General features: G+C 38.6%; 1 long non-coding RNA gene across 1 annotated transcript in view; it reads right to left on the bottom strand.

The window, feature by feature from the left end:
* Positions 1 to 15,798, bottom strand: part of LOC109491034 — a 137,949-nt gene extending 122,151 nt beyond the window's left edge. The window contains exon 1 of the long non-coding RNA XR_002144415.2: positions 15,748 to 15,798. This is a non-coding gene — a long non-coding RNA (uncharacterized LOC109491034). The remainder of the gene's footprint in view (positions 1 to 15,747) is intronic.
* Between the last annotated feature and the right edge of the window lie 2,222 nt (positions 15,799 to 18,020).

The raw sequence follows: 18,020 nt of genomic DNA, 5'->3' as shown, positions 1-18,020 counted from the left end.
ATGTCAGGCTTCCAAGGTGACATCAGAGAGCACAGAGGTGGAAAGAGAGGCACAGAAGGATGCCAATACACAGCGGTTACACGGAAAGTATAACAGATGTGCGCAATCTCCAGAGCACAGATAATAGATAATCTGGACGTAATCTCAAGAATGTAGATTTAAAAAAAAAAAAACTAGGAAGTGGTGAATTTTGATTGTTTGTTACCTTTGTTTTTAATGTAATTTATTGACATTTTATATAATTTAATTTTTAATAATGGCTATGTTTATCGCCTTGTAGAATTCCTGAGAACGCTCAGCTCTCACAAACTGGCCCCAGTCCACCACGATCTATACTGTATGCTGGCTGCCACGTTACCAGAAGTCATATATAGTCCTCAAGTTATAACAGGTAGGAGAGGATGCAAAAGAACCACCATCATTTTTTTCAACAGTGGAATTTGGTCACTTCCTTAATCATTTTCCCAAGACCTATCTTTCTAGAATCATCTCCCTGAAGACAGGAAAAAAAGAAAAACTCTAGGAACATGCTTATGTGTTGCTGCTAAAACAGAACACAGGCACATTTCACAATCACAACTGTTGAGAATACATTTTGTAGCCCTCTCTTCATCACATGTATATAACTAACTGCTAATAGGAAATTTGGGCTGAGGCACTGAGACATAAAAGCCGTGCCCCCAGTGAAGGGCAAAGCTTGCTAAGAACTTGCAAAAGAGGTGATTAAATAACAGCTACATGGACTTCTACTTCTGGGAAGATGGACCTGACCTATTTCTTCCTGTCTTTCCCACTAAGTTACAACTAAAAACCCTGGACATCATACATAGAACAAATGAAAGTCCCTGAAAGGCAGAGAGAAAAGATGGGGCAGCTAGGGAGTAACACAGAGGCGAGTGTCCTGGCTTATGTTTTTGCCTCATAAATCCCAGAGTAGAGCTGAAGAAGCCAGCAACCCAGAAACACCAATGGGGGTGACCCCCCCCAAAAGTCTGCACTCTCTAGCCAAAACCTTGTGAGGATGGAACTGTCCTGTATCTTGACTGTACTGATATCAGTGCACTGGCTGTGATACTGTACTTTAATTTTGCAAGAGGTTATCACTGGGGGAAAGTGAGTAAAGTTATACAGGATCTGTCTGAATTATTTCATGCAACTGCATGTGAATTTATAACCATGTCAAAATCAAAAATGTAATTAAAAAACAGTTATATGTCTCCTACTCCCTCAGCTATATCAAGATACAAAAGGGTCAGAAGTCAGAGATGAGGAGGTTTGGAGAAAGTTATTGGTGTATCAAGAGGCCCATCCTCTCTCCCAAGTAGTAAACTGGAGGCTGCTTCCCCCATCCGTGCAAATCAAAATAGAAGACCTGCAAATCAAATTAAGAAGACCACTTACAGACCTTAATATTTGGCCCCTAGTGATGGGGACTATAGACTGACTCCCCCACCTGAAAAATCTAAAAGGCAAGAACCAGCTAGCTAGAGGCTTTGGTAGAAAAGCAAATGAGATGTGGCTGCTTGGGGCAGTCTATATCCCTGGAGTTTGTGAAACAAAAGATATGTGACTATTTCCTGAGGACCAGATGGAGACCATGCACAAGACAGCTAGCAAGGGTCTTCTTAGTTCTGGTCCAAGAGAGTCCCTGGAAGGGTAGAAAGTCCTCAGCATGAAGAAGCTAGGATGCTTCTGAGTTCCTAAGGGATGAGGAAGCTTTTCTAAACCTCCATTCAGAAGAGAAATGCCAATATCTGTGGAATGGTGCCTTTCCTCTTCTGAGGGATCAATTACCAAGGTCAGCAACATGGGGGAAGAGAAGCAGAAGCCTTAGAGGGTGAAGAACACACAGTAGCAAATGCTGTATTAATGTTCATTTGTGGGTTTTGTGTTGCCTCAGGATGGCAAGCAATCTTTTTTTTTTAAGATTTTATTTCTTTATTTGAGAGACAGCAAAAGCGAGAGAGATTACAGAGGGAGAGGGAGAGGGAGAAGCAGAGTCACCGCTGAGCAAAGAGCCCTGTGCAGGGCTTGATCCCAGGAACCTGAGATCGTGACCCGAGCAGAAGGCAGACACTTAACTGACTGAGCCACCCAGGTGTCCCAGGATGGCAAACACTCATTACTGGTTCTCAAACTGATCAATCCTGAGGGCTTTGGAAAACAAGGGCTTATAGATTATTTCATTTTTAATCATCACATAAACAGGTCAAGGTCTTCACTGCTGACATGCACTTTGATTTGTTTTTAATTAACACAATTACAACATACACAGCAAGAGTAAATTCATTAAAAGGAAAGAATTCAATGGAATCCTTTCTTCCTCCTGAACATACTCTCTGATGTTGCAGTCTTCTATGAGAAGACATACTTTTATGGGCTTCTCTCTTACTTCCCCTGCCCACCTCACACCCCTGCTCTGAACCCACCCTCCCCGCTTTCTCTTCTTCAAAGACAGAAAATTCTAATTATGAGTCATATTCCAGGGCACATGCCATACCACATAAGCTAGCAGGTGGAACCGCCATGTAGAAAAGGGTCAGTATGTGACTATACTTTCTTCTTTCTCTTGGTTGTTTGCTGCTGGACTGATGAGCTGATCCATGTCCTGAACATGTGCGGTCTTAGGATGATAAAATGATTCTCAAGAGATGTTAAGGGGAACAAATGGAAGTTGCAGGAAATTACTAGAGTATGTAATATCTTGTTTCTGGTGGTTTTTATTCCATTCTGTTTTTAAAAAGTCATCTTAACATACTTTTCTATTTTGCACCCAATAACTGTATCATTCAAAATCCTTGAAGTTCTAATTCTGCCACCTGTTTCTCATGACTCTAACTCAAGGTGGATTGTTCCTTTGTGTTATGTACTTTCACATTAAAAGCTCACATTTAGTGCACCTAGGGACACCCTTGGGGCTGAGTTGAGGATGTGTGTTTGCTTCTTTTAGATGCCTTGGGGCTCTTCCCAAATTAGGACTTTCATATTAACTCCTTGGCTTGAGGATTACTGGATATGAATCAAATGCCCAAGGTGAGTAAAAGGACTGTGATTACACGTTCTCAGAGAATACCTTTTCCCTGCCCATAGCTCAGATGGAGACACACAAATTACAATTTCCCTTTGTATGTGGATTAATTTTTTTTTCTAGTTTGCCCTTTCCTGGCCATTTGGCCTTTGAGGAACATGGCCTTAGAGTAGAGTTCCATTCCATGGGTGCCACATCCTCAGCACAAGCTCTCAAAACTACTCAAACTACCAACACTACTGAAACCTAAGCTCCTTGACCACTGAAAACATTTCTCAGGGCAACTCATATTTCAGCATCCACTTACTCCTGTCTTTAGTTTTTGTTTTGGTCCTTAACAATTTCTCTTTCTCTTGCACTCAGTTACCCTTCAAATAGATATCTGTTATATTTTACCTAGTTTCTCAGGCATTCTGTAGCAGAAAAGTTCTCAGGTTATTTAACCTCTAAATTGCCAAAAGAGAAGTCCAGTATGTGGAGAATTAATTCAGTTTGGTATATATTATATAGTTTATCCCATCAATGCTTCTCAGACTTTTATTTACATAAAAATTAGTTGAGGATCTTGATAAAGGCACATTCTGATTCTAGGTCTTGAATGGGGGTAAAGAGGGGACTTTTCTAACAAGCTCCCAGGTGAGGCCAATACTGTTGATCTGCAAACCACACACTGAACAGCAAGTTTCTAGATGACCATATGTTTTTAAGTAGCAATTATCTACAGATACGTTATTAGTGATTTAATAAAGTGATTTAATCTTATCTTTTATACTTTTCCATGTTTTCTGAATTTGTTTCAATAATTTGACAAACAAATAATGATGTTATTTCTATTTTTAAGAAAACATACTTGGTTTATAATCACTTTATGGATATTATAATTAGGATCTCATAATCCTACTAGATCTGCTTTACTCCTTCTGCCTCCACTGTATTAGTTTTGTTCACCACTATGCTGTCACACAGAAGAATGTGACTTCCCTGAAGGGAAAAAACTACCTTATTGCATCAGTAACAAGACCTTATATTCAGAAAGCAATCAAAAATATTTCTAAAGAACACCCAACTCTTATCCTTTTTCAATCTCTAACTTTAAAACCAACTCTATAACAAGGGCATTCCCATCATTTACTCATTTAATTAACATTAACTAATATGCCAGGTAGACCCATCAGCCTCTACCCATAAGGAACTTTAGAGTTATAGCTACCTGTACAGCTCGGGCCAAATAGTCAACATCTCAGTCATAATAATAATAGCTAACACTTATTGAACCACCATTGGATGCCAAGCATCTGACATGCATTATTTCACTTAATCCTTCAACAATCCTCTAAGGGAGGTACTATTATTATCCTCATTTTATTTTAGTTATTTTTAAAGATTTTATGTATTTATTTGAGAGAGAAAAGCACAAGCAGGGAAGTAGCAGGCAGAGGGAGAAGCAGGCTCCCCGCTGAGCTGGGAGCCCAATGAAGAGCTTGATCCCAGGACCCTAGATTCATGATCTGAGCCAAAGGCAGACGCTTAACCAACTGAGCCACCAAGTGCCCCTTATCTTCTACAAGCTGACGCTTGTAGAGAGGTTGATAATTTCCCATGGTCACTCCACTAGTAAACTATAGAACAAGAATTTAAAATCATGTCATCCTAACTCCAGAACCCAAATTTTTACCCACAAGGCTATATTACAGTCACACATAAATTTCAAAGCACTCTGGCTCAGGCATGAAGCAAAGGTAACAACATAAGGCCAGCAGGAGAGGGACTACACTGAGATCCATGCGTTTCTCATTCACATGGACATGAAATATGGGCTGAGGGTAGATAACCTACTGCAAACACCAGCTTCATGGAAGACACACCCAAGGTCTGGTCTGAAGCAAAGTTTAATTTCAACTTAGATAAAATACGAAGGCTGAGTCTGCTGCCCCTCTGACCCTCACTGGAACAGCTCTCACTGCAACAGTCCTGGGCTTTCCGATGTCCAGCTGCAGGCAGGTGAGGGAGAAAATAAAGCTGGGGACTCTGTGGTAAGGGCAGGCATAAAAGCACAGAAGCCAGTATGATGACAACAAAGTTCATGGATATGCTGAAGAAAGTCCACCATTTAAGCACTCTTTATGAGGATGAAGAAATCAGGATTCTCACAATGTGCTATAGTATTTGAAAATGCCATTGCCTGGGTCTGGAGGACACAGGTCTGTAAAATTTATAGTTTCTGGATTTTAAACAGAAGAGAAGTTCAGAAGAGGGTTTGTCGAGTTGAAAGCATGAGAAGCTAAGGGTAAAGGGATTGAGGGGTGAGCTCCTGAGTGGTGCTTTTAAGTCGTTAGATAGATAGATGATCACTGCCAACAAACATCAAGGATGCTTGTGCCCACTTAGTAGCAAATGCAGCCTCTTCTAAAGAAAAGGTATTTTCAAAAACTCAGACTAAATGGGATGGAATAAAATTCTCACATCTGAATAGAATGTTACAGAGCCTTGAAAATCTCACTGTAACTGTTTATACTACTGTTTGCCATCTGTAAAAATTATACCTAGAAAAATTAAGAGAAAAAAACTGTACACATTCTTTAATAATAACTCATGGTCTTGAGTATTATGAAAATAAGCATTATGTTATTATTCAACTATCAGATTCTTGCCTGAGGCTGATTAATCTCAGAACACCAGGCAAGGTGTAAATGAAGCCATGGCCAAGCGTCAGTTCTTATGATGGCTATTCAGGGTCACTGTGTTTCATGACTGCCGCCTGACCCCTCACTTCAGCTGGTGACGAAGGAACAAAGCAAGATCAGGTAGAAACAGTCCTAGTGATCGCAGGGGAATGGCACTGATTTTCCATATAAAGGAAAACATATTATTAGGTCATGGCTGACATTTAGTAGGTAATTCACTCAAATGACTTACCACTTCATACCCTGTAATTTGATGTGATTCTTTTTTTAATAGCACTCTGAACAGATGCACATTTCCCATTTACATTCAAAATGACAGCAAATTCTCTTTCCACCAATATGGCTCTTGTGAACGAGGACAGAGAAGGCGAATGTTCTAGGGAACCACACAGATCTCTGGCCCTGGCTGCCTGTCTCATCATTCCTCTGCCTCCATCTGCCCTCTTCACCTCGATGAGCCCCTTCCTTAGAGTCACTTTATATCCTCTGAAGTTCTATTCTTCCCTCTCTCTGCCCCTGAAAATGTGAATGTACTTATCACTTAATAGATAAAGATATATACATGATAGGTAGACGAATTTTACTGTGAAGAATCTGAAGAGATCATCCAATTCTCAAACATGAGAATGATGATCCTTCTTCCTTTCTCACTGTAACACCTGTCTTCACCCATCCATCCATTAAAGGTTTGCTGTGATGTTTAAATTCATTTTTGGTAGTATAAGAGAAATATAGTAAACCCTAGATAACTAATCCCCTTTTCTTCTCCATTCCTTTCCCCTACCTTACCCCCACTTTACACAGAGCTCTCCTCTCCTTAAAAATAAACTTTGAAGAATGCTCCTCAGGGACTGTAATACCCTATTGATTGTAAAATTGACCTTTAAAACATTTTTTAAAGACTGTGTGGACACATACCCTTTGTTCCCATGGCTTTTCATCTTTATATGAGCACTACCAGTAATTCTTAGCCACCTAAAGTTTAAACTTTCTCTGAGGATTCAGTTGAAGGCTTGCAAGTCTTCCTTCAGAAGATAAAAGACAACAGTCTCCTGCACATAACGTCCCTCTTCCAGCAAGCATTTTTTTAACAAGAAAATTAACATCCTCAAGTTTAGTAAAAACAATTTGATTCAAAGGAGAATTGATCACTGCAGATGGTCCTCAAATTCTGTTGCAGCTTTGGAAAACATTCTTCCCAAGTAACCGAAAATGATTAATCTAATACGAAAAAATTAGACCTCAGTTCTGTCATAGAAAATGTAGCAAGAGTCAGCGTCTTGCATTTCTGCAGAGCTGGAATTGAGAAAGAATAGCAGGTCAAATAAAGGCACCACATTAAAATATTTGTCAATTGCAGGGTAGCTCATATGATTGTTGGCAACAATTTGCTCCCTACCCTGCAAGACAATTACACGTCTTTGTTGTTTGCCATGATTCCCACAAGGCAGAACACATCTCACTGCCCATAATCAGACTTCACCATGGACTTGACTGGCCAATGAATGTCAGCAGGAATGACAGCATGCTCACTCCAAGCAGGAGCTTATTCAAGACGCCTGCTCTTGCTTTTTAATCTCTGCCCAAAGTATAGCATATCCTAGATGGGATGCCCCATTAGCCTGGATTCCAAAATGATGGCTCATGGAGAAGAGCCATATGGCACAGAGCCCTGGCCACAGCTGCAAGTGCAGGCAACCAGCAGCAATAGCGGTAAGCTTCAACCCATCCACAGAGGACATGCAATGGGACGAAGAAATAAATCTTTGCTGTTATTTGCCACTGAGATTTGGGGATTGCTTTTTATCACAGATTAGATGATTAATACAACAAACAAGTCATGATGTGCTTATCCCAAGAATGGGGACACTAGGTTTCTGTGTTCTAGGAAAAAGGAAAAAAGAACATTTGTAGAACGTTTGCTCAAGGCTAAGTACTATTCTAGGAGTTTTCATGAAATTGCCTGCCAATCAGATGCCTGAAAAGACCTCTTGAGTCTCATCCAGAAAATGAAAGGTTAGGGTTCTATGACCTCTAATAAGTTTCCAGAGCTGGCATTCTATTATGAGTTCCTTCCTGGAGCCATTCAGAAAAGTAAAATTCACTACATAATTTAGAGTCGCTACATTTTCAACAGAGCAGATATCTGGCCAAGAGTGGATATCTGGCCCTATGGCTTTTTCATAATATGACTGATGTTTTAACGTACCAAGAATTACTAGTACCATTTTCAGAGAAAATTGTCTTCCGGTTCACTAATGTTCACTAATGTTTGAAACTTCTTATTTCAGAGAACAAAACCCATTTTTATTTCCTATATTCACCTACCATTACCTAACTACCAAAAATGTTGGAATTTTTCCACTTTTAATGGCAATCTCCAATTAAATTTTAGCTTCCTTTTATATTGCTGTGAATTTCATTAAGATGCCTGTAAACATAATGATAATAAAGTGAATCTAATAATTTGTCTTTTCCAAAAGTTTATAAGGGATAATAGTAATATCATCAAAAGATTTCAAGTCATCAGAGTCTAGTATTATTAAAGATCAATACTGTCACCATTAATGAGACATAGGCATTGTTCAGGAGAGGGAAATACATCTAGGATTTGATAAATGGATTTCAAATAAAGAGCAGAAATAATCTATCCAGGCTGAAAAAAGCTTTTAAAGGCTGGCAATGTCAAATGTAATATTCTAAAGCAAAATTCTCCAGTGCCTCTTCCGATTTGGAAAAAAAAAATTGTAGAAAGATACCATTTACATCTTACAGTGAAGTTTTTACCCACTTTATTCAATATTTTAACCATATACCTTTTGGGTAGAGCAAGAAATCTATAAATGTGCCACTCTTTTTAGTTCTAGACAAAGAATGATAAGCTGTTGGGCCAGAATTAGAAACATGGTATTAGAAAAAATATATGAAGGCTATTTTTTTCCAAAGTACATTTTTAAAATTCACTGTTATGAACACACATTTAACATGTGCACTGTTATATCTGCACATGAAATAAAGGCACAGTCTAGAAATTAAAAGGTAAGTTTAGATAGAGGATTATGGGTGATTTGGTTTATGTATCTTTTACTTTTATACTAATATTTTTAAACAGTTACAAATAAATGCTATTACTATTGTCTTATTATACACCAATTTTAATGTTGTATTTATATACGTTAATTCTAGTAAATCTAACCAATCCATGTCCTTTTCAGAAAACATATACATCACAAGGAAGTAAAAAAAGAAAACAAAGTACCCATATTCCTACAAAAATTTCTAATTCTTTCAGTCTTTTGTCTGTGCATATTTATATGAATAGAGAAAAAACAGAGTTTCCACTTCAAGGGTAGTTTCAGAATAACCATCCTATCGAGAACAACAAAAAGATGAACAAAGTGTTTTTTAAAAATATATATTTGAAATAAACGTTTGTCTCAAAGAACTACCAAGGCAGTGAGAACCTGTGGGACCAAGATTTAAGAAAAGAAGGAAACCAAGAAGGTAATTCCAAAACTCAGGGCACTCTTCTCTCTAGGCAAAATGCCAGTTCTGAAAACAATAAACGACAAATATGAAGCTGAGAAGGTAAGCACGATTTTCTTCACTCTCACAGGAGTAGGGGAATAAAAATTTGAGTTGAAGGCATGCCAAAAAGGAGGGGCTCAGTAAACACTCTGCACTTTCTGTGAGATTCTGAAAGAGCATAACGGTGAATTAGGAACAGACTAGTCCTCACAAGAACTGAAGCTCAGATTTGACTCTGGTCTCAGGTTCTGATGGGATGACATTGATTCTGTCCAAATGAACTGTATACAGAAGCCAAAGGAAATCTTCCTGGGAGAAAAAAACATCACCCAGAGCCTCAAATTATCTCTAAAATTTTTCATAAACGATGCCTGCCCCTCAATTTTTAAAAAAAAGCATATAAGAGAATAAGCTTTATCTGAAAATCAAGAAAAAATGATAGAAATAAACTCACAAGTGATACAAGCATTGAAGTATCAAAGACAGATAAACTACGTTCAATCAATAACTGATTGAGAAGATGGAGAATTTCAGAGAACCGGAAAGCAGAAAATAAACAGAAAGCCTAGAATTGAAAAATAAAACATGGTAAATTGGCAACAAGAGATGACATACAACTGAAAAGACAATTAGGGAAGAGAACATCAGAGGAGACTATACACATCGAAGCATGGAAATCAAAACAAAAAAAGAGAGAAATGTTCCTAAAAGATGCATGGGATATGATGAAAGTGTCCAAGAAAAAGAGAAAATAAAGCAGAAGCGGTGTTTGAAGAAATAATGGCAAAACTCTGCCCCAAAAAATGTCAAAAACACCAAGGGGTGCTACAAACTCCAGGAAGAGTAAATACCAAGCAAACCACCCCGTGAGCACAGCATTCTCAAACTGAAAACGGAAGAGAAAGAGAAAATCTTCAAATCAACCAGAGGAAAAGATATATATTACCTTTAAAAAAACAACACTAAAATCATCAGCTGACTGCTCGACAGGAAAGGAAAAAAAGCAGGAAGACAATGGAATGATATCCCCGAAGTGGTAAAGGAAACACCTCCTAACACAGAATTCTATATCCACTAAAAATATCCTTCAAAATTCAAGGCAAAATACATTTAATACGAAAAATGAGAAGATGTGTGATTAGCACAAACGCACTCATGGAAATACAAAAGGGGGTGCTTCAAGAGAAAGAAAAATCATCCCAGAAAGAAGCGTCAAGATGCAGAATAGAATGCAGAATAATGGAAAGGGTAAAGTATGTCAGTATATTTAAGTAAATATTGACGAGGATATAACAGGAATAACGTTGTATGGAGTTTAAAATATATCATTAATAACCTTGACATTAGTAGCACATAAGGCAAGAGGGGGGTGCTCTACCATCTTTGCATTATCCAGAACTGGTAAAAGTAGTAATACATACAATGCTTTAATACGTATTTGATTAACGGAAAGAAGGCAAGAAAAAGAACTTAGACTAGTAGGACAAATAAGTATGAAGATGATAGTTTTATACCCAATATATCAATAATACATCGAATGTGAATAGATCAAATACATAACTTTAGAAAAAGTTATGCGATTCTGCTTTTTCCAGCTGCTGGTGCAGACTGTCATTAAAAATAAGCAGCTTGGCATGTCTGGGTGACTCAGCAGGTTAAGCGTCTGCCTTCAGCTCAGGTCATGATCCTAGGGTCCTGGGATCAAGCCCCACATCCAGCTCCCTGCTCAGTAGGGAGCCTGCTTCTCCCTCTCCCTCTGCCCCTCCCATCCCCCCCCCCCCCCCCCCCCCCCCCCCCCCCCCGCTTATGTGCTCTCTCTCTCAAATAAATAATAAATACAATCTTCAAAAAAAAATAAGCAACTCAATTACATAGAAAAGATACATCATAAATAAGTGAGGTTGGAAATAAAAAGGTGGAAAATTATATACACCATGCAAACACTCACTAAAACAAGGTTGGTAGAGCTTTACTACCGTAAGATAAAGCAGACTTCAAGGCAAGAAGCACTACTCTTCAGATGGAAAGGGGGACTTCTTAAAATACATATATTTTTTATTTATTTATTTGAGAGAGAGACAGAGTGAGAGAGAGCAAGCATGACGAAGGGGGGAAAAAGAAGCAGACTCCCCACCGAGCACGGAGCCCCACGCGGGACTCAATCCCAGGACCCTAGGATCACGACCAGAGCGGAAGGCAGCCGCTTAACCAACTGAGCCACCCAGGCATCCCAAGAGGGACCTTTTTTTTTTAAGATTTTATTTATTTGACGGAGAGACAGCCTGCGAGAGAGGGAACACAGCAGGGAGTGGGAGAGGAAGAAGCAGGCTCCCAGCGGGGGAGCCCGATGTGGGACTCCATTCCGGAATGCCGGGATCACGCTCTGAGCCGAAGGCAGACGCTTAACGACTGGACTGTGCTACCCAGGCGCCCCCAAGAGGGACGTTTTTTATGATGATAAAAGCATAGATCTAAAGGGAAAATACAATGTCTACATTTGTATTATGAATCTAAGAACATTACCTCAAAATACATAAAGCCTAAAACTGGCAGAAATAAAAGAATACAAAAATCCACATCATGGTTAGAGACTCGAGCACATTCTTCTCAGTAACTCATAGAAAAAGCAAGTATGACATCAGTAAGGATATAGGTTTGGACAAGATTAACAAATGACTTAATGGACAGACCAAGAGCAGAATACCCAACTAATGTCAACAACACCCTCTTTTCAAATACCACAGGATATTTACCAAATAGTCTCAGATCTGAGCCAAAATCAAGTTTCAGCCAATTTCAGAAGATTTAAGTAATATATGTCAAGTCCTCACTAACTGCAGTGGAATTAGACTAATAATTAGTACTAAAAAAAAAAATAACTAAAAAATCCCCATATGTTTGGACATTAACCAATGCCCTTCTATATGGCTCATGGGTTAAAGAAGATAATGAAAGTGAGAAATATTTGAGATGAATGACAATAATTTTCTTTAAACTACACATTCATTTTTTACAGATGAAGAACTAATGCCACTTAGAAGGACATCCATGCCCTTAAATGTGCATCTAAGAAAATTGAGAAAAGCTAAAAAATCAATGATCTCAGCACTCATCTGACGGAGTCAGTAAGAGAAGGGATGTAAAATTAAACCTAAAAAAGCTGAAGAGAGGAAAAAACAAAGAACAGAAATTAATTAAATAAAAAACAACCATATAAGAAAATTGAAAAGCAAAAGGTTGCTTCCCTGAAAGGCCTACAAAAACTAACAAACCCCCACCAAAATCAAGCAAAAAGCCAAAAAACAGGAACAAAAATGGACGTTAATTGCAATTCTCTAGACATTAAAACGTAAGGAAATACTAACAACTGTATGCCAAAAAATTTGAAACAATTAAATGGACTAATTCTTTAAAAAACATAACTCAGCAAAAGTATCAGAAAATCTGAAGGGTCCTATATCTATTAGAGAAATTGGACATAGCCTGGTATTTTTCATAGAACAATATATTACAGACATTCCCTTATCTCATTAAGTATACTTGTTCAGGGATAGAGGACATTCATTATAGTAAAGATTGGGGTTCACTTAAGCTTTTCTAATTCTTTTTTTAAGTTTTTTAAATTTATTTGACAGATTGAGAGAGACAGAGAAAGCACAAACAAGGGGGGCAGCAGAGGGAGAGGGAGAAGTAGACTCCTGGCTGAGCAGGGAGCCCGGTGCGGGACTTGATCCCAAGATTCTGGGATCATGACCCGAGCTGAAGGCAGTTGCTTCACCGACTGAGCCACCCAGGCACCCTTAAGCTTTACTAATTCTTAACCATGTGACCTTTTTATAAATTATATAACCTCTTCATACCACAATTTTTTAAATTCTGACTTCATAGGTGGGATATTAAATTTACTTAGTACAATTTTGTATAGTACAGTCTTGGATTCTAGTAAATGTTTGAGAATGACAGCAATGAATATGTTTATTGACTGCATGGTAGCCTATGTTCCCCTCTTACAAACGCTGCAAGAAATCCTTATCTACCTTTACACACATCCCTAATTTCCTCCGGATAAAATCCTGGATATGAAATTAATGGATCAAGAGATTCATGATGCACAGGGTCCACTCATCCTTCAGAAAAGCTGAATCAACTTACACTTCCACAGGTAGTAAAACAATGCTCATTTTCCTACACGCTTGGCCACCTGGATATTATCCTTTTATATTTTTGCCAATTTGGTAGGACAAAGTGGCAGATCAGTATTACATTTATTTTGCATTATATTTGTTCTTTAATAAGTATGAACACTTATTAGATCTATTAGCATCTGTAATTGTCCTTTTATAAATTGCCTTTTCATATATTTTACCAAAGCAGAAGAAAAGGAAGATAACTGGCACAAATCACACAGTTCTGGCGGTCAAGGAGTTCCAAAGCAAGTACCTGATGGTTCGCAAATGCAGGGTGAAGAGGGATGGAAAAAAGAGGCCACTCCAGATTGGCAGGTGGCAGGTTTAAAAAGCAAGGGAACTTCCTGAGGAGGCCTGTCTCAAGCAGCCGTAAGGCAAAGAGATTTCCGTACTGGCCCACCAAAATCTTAAGTTTATATAGATGCCTTCACAGTGTTCCCTCCCATACACCACCAGACAGTCCCAACAGCACCTTACTCTGTCAAGGCTGCAGCCTTGGAAATGGCTTGTGGTGTGGGAACGGTGGGCAGATGGAGCAGATTGTACAACCCTAGGAAAGGGGAGGGGGTGAGGAGCCTCCCACTGCCCACATCCAGCTTGTGGGTCAGCCAGCAGTCATGTCCTCTCATGACCTCCTCCAACAGGACCATCCGAAAATGTTTTAGATAGTCTTTCCTTTCTGGGGACCTAAAAACTGTTTGCATGTAGGCTGCCTCCTTGACAGCCCTTCTCTCATCTATTTTTCTTCTGGGATATTTGTACTTTCTCGTATTGCTTTGTAAGAGCTTTTTAGAGTTTGTTGTTTACCTTATAATTCTATTTAAGCTTATTTACTTTCATTCTCCTTTAATAAGGGAAGTACTAAGGCCATGGGTTTGTCTCTGCAATTTTGATCGTATCCTGTGGGTTCTTATAGGGAGTTTTTTTCATAATCAATTTTTCCATCTGCAATTTATTTTTGTTGGCATCTGGATTTAGTACCTAAATATGAAAGAGAAAAGAAAATCAGGACAGCACAATGACCAACTCACATTATCTGTTAGGTTTTGTATAATTATAGAGTATTAAACAAAGCACATAAAAACCATACCATGAGGATATGCTCAACTCGAATAATTGAGGTGTTTTTTCCAAACCAAAGGTTAAAGAAAAAATATGGGAGCAGGGAGAGAAAATAAATTCTAAAAGGCAAAACTTATACATAGTCACTGTCAGAAGTTGTATGTGGTTGAAATGATATTGCACTCATGATCCGATAATGTTTAACATACCAGACGTGATCCATAATGCATGGGTCTCAGGAAATAAGAACAATCCAATGCCAGGTTGCAGACCAGCACAGGCTGTCGTGGAGCCTCTAGCAATTTCAAGTGAAAAACATGCCACCACGACAAACTTCCCCGAGGTTTGTTTTACTAGAACTAGAAATTACCTCCATGATTAACGGTGTATGTGGTAGCTTTGTTTATATTACAGCCCTGGCAGTTTAGAAATTATTGACATTTCCAAAAGAGCTATCTGAGAAGCAATTCTGAAATTATTCGCATTGAGGACAGTCCATGCCTTCTTGTCAAATTAAACTCCTTTACATGCCTACAGAGACAGGCCATGAGGAATCCCAGAACCAGGCCTGAAGGGATGCAAAATTTAACGAACTGATGCAGAGGCACTGACTACACCAAGGTATTTACTGAATTTTATATTATATCTTTTCAGGCGAAAGCTGAGTGTAAATCTGTACAATATAGAAGAAAAATAGGAAACCCTGATTTTGCTCAATCATATTTGTCAATGTTTATCACAAAGATCAAACTGTGGGGCGCCTGGGAGGCTTAGTCGGTTAAGCGTCTGGTCATGATCCCAGAGTCCTGGGGTCGAGTTCCGCATCAGGCTCCCTGATCAGTGGGGAGCCTGCTTCCCCCTGTGCCAGCCGCTCCCCCTGCTTGTGCTCTCTCTCTCTCTTACGCTCTCTCAAATAAATACATAAAAATCTTTTTTAAAAAATCTAACCGTGCCTCATCCAATGAGGTACAGTAGTCTCCCTTATGGGTGGGGGATGCCTTCTGAGACCCTACTGTGTCCCTGAAACCCCTGATAGAACTGAATCCTGTATATATTGTTTTTCCCGATACACACATACCTATGATAGAGTTAAATTTACAAATTAGACACAGTAAGAGATTAACAGTAACTAATAATAGAACACTTATAACAATATACTGCTACACTATACACTTACGACAATAAAATATACACGTATAACAATAAAGTTCTGTGAATATGGTCTCTCTCTCAAAATATCTTATCGTCCTGTACTCACCGTTCTTGTCATGACGTGAGAAGATAAAACGCCCGCCTGATGAGATAAAGAGCAGCGAGTGACGCCCCGCTTTCTGTCGTAATTAACGTGACCCTACGTCAGAAGGAGGAGCATCCGCTTCCAGACCAGGCGGTCGGCCAAGGGAGGCGAAAGCCTCAGAGAGCAAAACTGCAGGTAAGGGAGACCCCTGCAGAACAGGGCTCTGAGAGCTTGGAAAAACAAACTAACCAACAATAGCCAAAATAGACAGCTGCAAACGAGAGACTCGTTCTAGCCTCTGTTTTGGCACCTGTAACCCAGTTCCCATCAAAGCATATCTGCAAGAGTCTGAGGCACTGGCTTTTTTAAAATGCCACAGACATAGAGACTTTCTTGATATCAGCATTTCCCAAACTCACTTCCCATAGACTCCTTATAACCCAGCACTCATTTAACTTTAGTCTGGGAAACACCATTTAGAATATATTTTATAAAAGAATGTTTATTGACATGCATACAATATATTGCCAAATAGTTCAACACTATGTATAAGATAACAATTGTGTTAGTATGTATTTTATATATTTTATATATTATTTATTTATTTATATATCTATAAATGTAAAATGTATTTATATAGTATATATTTTGTTGTTATATACACATATACAATTGATCCTCTTTATTCTTATGTTCCCTATTTGCAAATTTGTCTATTTGCCAAAATTTATTTGTAACCCCAAAATCATAGTCAGAGAACTCTTGCAGTCATTCACTGACATTCAGAAAGTGAGGAAATTTTTGAGTTGCCCAACGTTCACATTCTTAGATGAAGTTAAACAGGCGACATTCTACCTTCTTAAAAACAAAGGTCCAGGGGCGCCTGGGTGGCACAGCGGTTAGGCGTCTGCCTTCGGCTCAGGGCGTGATCCCGGTGTTGTGGGNACTATGTATAAGATAACAATTGTGTTAGTATGTATTTTATATATTTTATATATTATTTATTTATTTATATATCTATAAATGTAAAATGTATTTATATAGTATATATTTTGTTGTTATATACACATATACAATTGATCCTCTTTATTCTTATGTTCCCTATTTGCAAATTTGTCTATTTGCCAAAATTTATTTGTAACCCCAAAATCATACTCAGAGAACTCTTGGAGTCATTCACTGACATTCAGAAAGTGAGGAAAATTTTGAGTTGCCCAACGTTCACATTCTTAGATGAGGTTAAACAGGCGACATTCTACCTCTTACACAAAGGTCCTTTTCATGGTTTACTTAGTGCCATCTTTTTCACATTTTTGTGATTTTTGTTGGTGATTTTACATGGACCCCAAACGGGGCTGAAGTGCTGTCTAGTGTTGCTAAGTGCAAGAAGGCTGTGATGTGCCTGATGCAGAAAATACATGTATTCGGCAAGCTTCATTCAGACGTGAATTACAGTGCTGCTAGCTATGAGTTCAATATTAACAAATCAACAATGATATTAAATAGTGTCGTTAAATAGAAACACATATAAAACAAGGTTATATATTGATCAGTTGACAAAAATGTGAGCAGAGGCTCACAGGAACCTAACCCTGTATTTGCCCTACAAGCAATACTGCAGTATTGGCTAATTCAGGGTTCGAGGCAACTTTATAGAGTATAACTACCAGCAAATAACAAGAATAAGTTATGCATATAAATGAGTCACAGAAACCTAAAGAACTTTAATTTTTTTTAAGCTAGAGAAATGAGCCTGAATAAGGTCCATCCCTGGTAGGTATTCACTTTTTCAATTAATAAATATATATTGAGTTCTTCGATGTGCGGGGTGTAAAAGTGGTGCAAAATATGGACATTGCCCTGACTTTCTGGACATTTGTGATCTAGCAGGGAAGGGCCACCATTCATATAGGCTGTATAATGCACAACCCGACTGGGGAAAAGAGATGAAACCAAATAATCACATTAATGAATTAATGATCTCGAACTTGGGTAAGTGCTCTGTAGGAGAAGAATATGGTTCTCTAACAAAGAAGTCACCCAACTTAGATGGAAGGTGGGAGATGAGGAAAGTATTCCAATTAGAAAACATGGCCTGAGCAAAGGCGTGTAGTAGGAGGGAACGTGACATTCTATAGAAACTATAAGAAGGACTAAAGCAAAAGAAAGAAAATAAAAATGGCCCAAAATAAAACTGGAGAGACAGGCAGGGGTGAACCATCCAAGGCCTTGTAAGCTAAGCTAAAAGATGCTGGTTTTCTTCTGAGTGCAACTGGAAGCCACTTATGAAGGAT

Source organism: Ailuropoda melanoleuca, chromosome 7, assembly GCF_002007445.2.
Source record: "Ailuropoda melanoleuca isolate Jingjing chromosome 7, ASM200744v2, whole genome shotgun sequence".
Lineage (NCBI taxonomy): Eukaryota > Metazoa > Chordata > Mammalia > Carnivora > Ursidae > Ailuropoda > Ailuropoda melanoleuca.
This window is presented reverse-complemented; position numbering and strand designations above follow the sequence as displayed.